Source organism: Triticum urartu, chromosome 3, assembly GCF_003073215.2.
Source record: "Triticum urartu cultivar G1812 chromosome 3, Tu2.1, whole genome shotgun sequence".
Lineage (NCBI taxonomy): Eukaryota > Viridiplantae > Streptophyta > Magnoliopsida > Poales > Poaceae > Triticum > Triticum urartu.
In genome coordinates, this window is record NC_053024.1 from 633,880,349 (window position 1) to 633,886,992 (window position 6,644).

The window sequence follows — 6,644 nt, forward strand, 5'->3', positions numbered from 1 at the left end:
GTTGTGACTTAGCTTTTTGACATGTAGTGCAGCGAGCAACAAAACGCTCAACATCCCGTCTCATCTTTGGCCAAAAGAAATGTGTAGCAAGTATATCCTCCATCTTATTAACGCCAAAGTGTCCCATCAATCCTCCTCCATGCGCCTCCTGCAACAACAAAAGATGAACGGAGCTAGCTGGAATGCATAGCTTGTTAGAACGAAACACAAATCCATCGTTAAGAATGAACTTGTTCCAAGTTCTCCCTTCCTTACAATTCTGCAATACATCTTTAAATTCAGCATCATGCACATATTGATCTTTGATGGTCTCCAAACCAAATATTTTAAAGTCAAGTTGTGAAATCATAGTATAACGATGAGACAAAGCATCAGGAATAACATTTTCTTTACCCTTCTTGTGTTTAATGACATAAGGGAAAGTCTCAATGAATTCAACCCATTTAGCATGTCTATGGTTCAGTTTTGCTTGACTTTTAATGTGTTTCAAAGATTCATAATCAGAATGTATAACAAATTCCTTGGGCCATAAATAATGTTGCCATGTTTCTAAGGTCCGAACAAGAGTATATAATTCTTTATCATAAGTAGAATAGTTCAGACTAGGCACACTCAATTTTTCAGAAAAGTATGCAACATGTTTGCCATCTTGTAGTAACACACCTCCTAATCCAATTCCACTAGCATCACATTCAAGCTCAAAAGTCTTATTAAAATCAGGAAGTTGGAGTAAAGGAGCATGTGTCAACTTATCTTTCAATACCGTGAAGGCTTCTTCCTGTGTGGTACCCCAAACAAAAGGCACATCCTTCTTTGTAAGCTCGTTGAGAGGTGCAGCAATGGTGCTGAAATCTCTCACAGAACGCCTATAGAAACCAGCGAGGCCAAGGAAACTCCTCACTTGTGTGACCGTTTTGGGCTGCGGCCAACTCTCAATAGCTTCAATCTTGGCTTTATCAACTTCAATTCCATGTGGAGTAACAACATAGCCAAGAAAAGATACTCGGTCGGTGAAAAAGGTGCACTTTCCAAGGTTACCAAACAAACGTGCATCACGTAGAGCAATAAAAACAGCACGTAAATGTTCCAAATGTTCCTCCAAAGATTTGCTATAAATCAATATGTCATCAAAGTAAACTACCACAAATGAAAGCACGTAAAACTTCGTTCATTAATATCATGAAAGTACTAGGTGCATTAGTTAACCCAAAAGGCATGACTAACCACTCATATAATCCAAACTTAGTTTTAAATGTTGTTTTCCATTCATCTCCCAATTTCATACGAATTTGATGGTATCCACTACGCAAATCAACTTTGGAGAATATTGTAGAGCCACTCAATTCATCAAGCATATCATCTAGCCTAGGAATAGGATGACGACAACAAATAGTAATATTATTAATGCCTCTACAATCAACGCACATACGCGACGTACCATCCTTTTTCGGCACAAAAATGATAGGAACAACACAAGGACTAAGGGATTCTCGTATATAACCTTTGTCGAGCAGCTCTTGTACTTGACGCATAATCTCCTTCATCTCCTATGGATTGGTACGGTATGGTGCACGGTTGGGTAATGATGCACCGGGAATTAAGTCAATTTGATGCTCAATCCCTCGAATAGGTGGTAATCCCGGTGACATGTCTTGTGGAAAGACGTCAGTGAACTCCTGCAAAATGTTAGTGACAGCAGGAGGCAAAGAGGAAGGAACGTCCTCAAATGAAAATAATGCCTCTTTGCACACAAAAGCATAGCAAACAGATTTGCTAAAATCTAGATCATCAATATCAGATTTGGTGGCAAGTAAACATGCACTTTTCAATTTAATTTCAAAAGCAACACTAGATGGTTTATTATCAGGCTTCATTTGTTGCTCAAATTCTTTTGCCACAATCTGATTTTCACTCTTATTTCGCTCATGTTTTGCTTTATTAGCTCTATTAATATCATCTTTCAAAATGGAATCTGGAGTCATAGGAAGCAAAGTAATATTTTTGTCCTTATGAATAAGAGTATACTAATTTTTTCTACCATAGTGTACAGAATTTTTATCAAATTTCCATGGTCTACCAAGTAATAAGGAACATGCTTGCATAGGTACCACATCACAATCAACATAATCAGCATATGTAGAGATACTAAAATGCACACGAACAGTACGTGTTACCTTAACCTTGCCGCTGTTGTTGAACCATTGGATGTAGTAAGGATGTGGATATGGTCTTGTGGTGAGAGATAGCTTCTCCACCATCTCCATGCTAGCCAAGTTGTTGCAGCTCCCTCCATCTATGATGACGCGAACATAACGTCCCTTCACAACTCCCTTTGTATGGAACAAATTATGCCTTTGATTTTGCTCAGCTTGTGTAACCTGCACACTCAAAACACGTTGAGAAACTAAACTTTCATACCTATCAGCATCTTCAGTAGCCATGTATTGCGTCTCATGATCAGAATCATCTCCACTGTGTTCTTCATGTGTAATAAGAGCCAAAGTCTCCTCATCATAGTCACCAGTGGACTCATACCCACCATCCTCAGTAGCAATCATGACACGCTGAGATTTGCATTCTCTCGCCAAATGTCCTCTTACCTGACAATGACGACAAATAATATCACTTGTGTGCCCAGTTGATGCCATGAAAGAAGAAGAGCTCTGCGCAGGCCCGGCAGGTGTGCTCTTGGTAGATAGTGGTGGTTGTGCCTGCTTTCTTGTATCACGGCTGGAAGTGGCACCTGATGGAGGTGCTGGTGCAGTGGAAGTAGAGGATGCACGTGGTGTCCATGATGAAGATCGACCTGTAGAAAAGTTAGTTCGCGCCAATGCCTGTCGATCCTGCACTTCACGTCCAGCTTTACAAGCAAGATGGAATAAACGAGTGATTTATTATACTCCTTATACTCTAGAATGGTCAGAATCTCTCTATTTAATCCACCCATAGAACGTGCAAGCATAGATTCATTCTCCTCAACAATACCACATCTAATCATGCTAGTTTGTAATTCTTGATAATATTCTTCTACAAAAAAATTTCCTTGTCTTAAACGCTACAATTTTTGAATTAATTCACGTTGATAATATGGTGGAACCCAACGAGTACGCATAGCAGTTTTCAAAGAAGCCCAAGTAGTTGGAATAGGATATAATCTACAATGTTCAGACCACCAAACACATGCAAAACTAGTGAAAGCACAAACAGCAGCAGGAACACGTCTGTCCTCGGGATATTCTAAACATGTACAAAGTTGTTCAGTTTGTAACTTCCAAGTAAGATATATATGAGGAACATATCTACCATCAAATGGTGGAATATTCAACTTCAGTTTAGGAAAAAGGTCATGATCTCGTACCTCAGGTGGTGGTGCAGCCCTACCGTTGCGATGATATACCTGAGGACGACCTGGTGGTGGTGCTGGTGGTTGCATGTAGTTCTGATTTTGATCAACCCAGCGGCGAATCTAGCTTGTAGCTTGTGGGGGTGAATGCCCCCACTCGTTTTCACAGCCCACTTGTACTAGGCTCGTAGTACAGAGCGTTGCCCCCGCTCAGCTTAATATATTTGCCCCCACTCAATCATTTTTCTGCTCTAAATTCGAAGCCCATTTACGAGAAATAATGGCTTAGAACACCAGCACAGCCCATTAGATACAACCCAATACAAAGAGGCTGTCTACTCGAATGAATGGAAACGAATTAACACAACACACACGTCACGCACGGGAGTGCGGGAGTTGCCGAGTCGGAGTTGCTCAGATGTGTTCACCGCCTGGCTCCCTGACGTGATAAGCCGCCGACGCCTTCCGCCCTGCGCTGCACCTGCATGGCGTGCCTCCGGTAGTCGCCTCGATCCGCGGCCTGCAGGCCGGCTGGCCGTCCGTTAGATTAGCACAAGGAAGACGTTGCGCCATTGATCGATCAAGGTAAGTGGTAAACCCTAAGATGCGTATGTTCAGTTTCTTTCTTCTAATTTCCAATTATTGTTACATTTCGATTTTCATGTTAGAGAGGCAATCGTATCAAATATCCATGTATTGAAATTTTAATATATGGATCGGTAATCGTATCATATATGGAACGCTGATTGAGTTAGCTTAGCTTAATAATTTTGTGTAAATAAGTACGTGGAATAGACTAAATCTATGAATGTTAAACTTTACTGTATGTCAAAATTTTGAACGCTCATATATTTGACATTGACAAGGAAGCTAATGAAGAGATTCTTTGGAAAATCAACAACCCACAATATGCCTAAAGAGGTGACAATTAAATGCTTCCTTGGGAAAAATCTCCGTGGGATGAAACAGAAGGAGGTAATGTGCTCAAGCTTATTAATCTATGAATTTTTACATTCTCTCTAGATTGAAACATGTTTCTATTTTCTTGCAGCTTGAAGACTACAAATTAATTCGAAATGGTCAGGAACAGCATATTGATATTTCTCAAGTTATTGCACCTTAAATGGTTAGTTTATTCTTACTTTGGCAATGAACTTGACATAAGTATGTGTGTGTTTACATTATCTTATAAGGAAATATATGATTTTACTTCATACACACTGTATTTTTTTAGGGGTCTTACACACTGTGTATGCTTATGTGTTTAGTTTTTTAAATGATCTAGCCATTAGTTCGTACACATCCCTTTGAAGAAAAAAACATACACATCTTTGCCCCCTCTCGGTTTTCATCCTGGCTCCGCCCCTGGATCAACCTCATCCTCGTAATGGTCCTCCACCTCTGCAGTAGCAGCAAGAGCTACAGAAGCATCAACAGCGGCACCAGAATTTTGCCCAGGGTCAATGGGAACGCGCTGTGCTCGTCCCACTTGATTTGGAAGGCGACGTTGTTGTTGTTGTAGAGGTGCGTTAGGTGCAGCCGGTGGTGGTGGTGGAAGACGCGCGAGCAATTCATTAAACTTGTTATCGAGCTTTGTTTCGAACGTGTTCTCCATGCCATCTATCTTCTCCATGGCTCTCCAAATTTGTTTAGCACATCTTGCACCTGTCCACTCATCATTTGCTGAAAATTATCATGCAACTCCCTATTCGTCATGTTCTCCTAGTCAGTCTCGTCGGCTTGTGATCCTGCCATGGTTAGCAGCAATAGAAACACACAAGAATATGATCCTACAGACTACTAACAAGAGGTGGTGGTGGGTGTCACAAATCCGTCAAGAAAATATCAAATTCTTACCAGTTCTTACCCAGCAGCAGGCCGTGATCGGCAATCGTCGTGGTCAAAACTCTCAAAGCTTGGATAGGGTGATTACTAGGGAGAGTCAGACGCACGACGTAGATGTATGTGGAGCTAGGAAGGCTTATAATATGGTAGCAAAAAGGGTCAGCAATAATCAATTCAGAGATGCAAAGTTGAATAAACGCCCAACGACGGTACTGTGCTAGTCCTAGGCTAGACCGTGCTAGAGACACGAGCCTAGAACACTACCAAAATCACGGCGCTGCACGTAAACAAGGGAAAAGCACACTCTAGAATTTGTTTTGTTCGCTCTGTTTTTTTGGCACTCCTTTTTTTTGCAAAAAATCACTATAATGGTGAGTGTCTCAAAACTCTTCCCTCGTTAAACTGACAGGACGGGCACGGTTTTTTTGTTGACTTTTATCGGAAATCAGGGCAGTGACGACGAAAAAGTGCGACAAAAAATCATTATGATGGCATGTGGCTCAAAAGACTCAGAAAAGCCTAAAAATAGGATAGGGAAAAAATTGTCTGTGAAAATTTTGGCCTAAAAACTGCCTGGGGGTCTCCCGACTTTTTTTCCCGAAACCTACTCAGGCAAGGAATCACGAATCGGAAATTAGATGGATCTCAAAAACATACCTAATATGAAAGGACTCAGATTGGTGGTGGATATATAGTGGTAGGATATGACAACGGTGGTGGTATATGGATACGGATTGGTGGTGGTATATGGATACGGATTGGTGATGGTATATGGAGACGGATCGGTGGCGGATAAGCGGTGGTGGTTGATAACCCACAAGTATAGGGGATCGCAACATTTTCGAGGGTAGAGTATTCAACCCAAATTTATTGATTCGACACAAGGGGAGCCAAAGAATATTCTCAAGTACTAGCAGCTGTGTTGGCGATATAACTACCAGGTATAACCCGCCCAGGATGGGCCGGGTCAATCACCATGGTGGGTTACTTAAAAGAAGCCCAACGAGTATACGAGGTGACGGTTCATGATAAAGCTTGTAATGGGCCCAAGCCTAGAGGCGGCTTAAGGCCCGTAATTGTAAACCGCCATGTATGAATAAGACTTGTAAAGTAAGGCATGTAAAAGAAGTCACTGAGCCGGACACGTTGTATGAGCCGGCCGGGATTCTGTAGGCCGCCAGGCGTCAACCCGTGTATATAAGGGGACGACCCAGCGGTGACTTAGGGAAAGAAACTGTTGGGGAACGTAGCAGAATTTTAAAATTTTCTACGCATCACCAAGATCAATCCATGGAGTCATGTAGCAACAAGGGAGAGAGGAGTGCATCTACATACCCTTGTAGATCACGAGCGGAAGCGTTCAAGAGAACGAGGTTGATGGAGTCGTACTCGACGTGATCCAAATCACCGAAGATCCTAGCGCCGAACGGACGGCACCTCCGCGTTCAACACACGT

General features: G+C 41.9%; 1 long non-coding RNA gene across 1 annotated transcript; it reads left to right on the top strand.

Annotated features, from left to right (window-relative positions):
* Positions 1 to 3,674: 3,674 nt before the first annotated feature.
* On the top strand, positions 3,675 to 4,705 carry LOC125548923. The gene is made up of 3 exons (XR_007301198.1): positions 3,675 to 3,928; positions 4,210 to 4,318; positions 4,395 to 4,705. It is a non-coding gene; the product is annotated as an uncharacterized LOC125548923 (long non-coding RNA).
* The last annotated feature ends 1,939 nt before the right edge of the window (positions 4,706 to 6,644 follow it).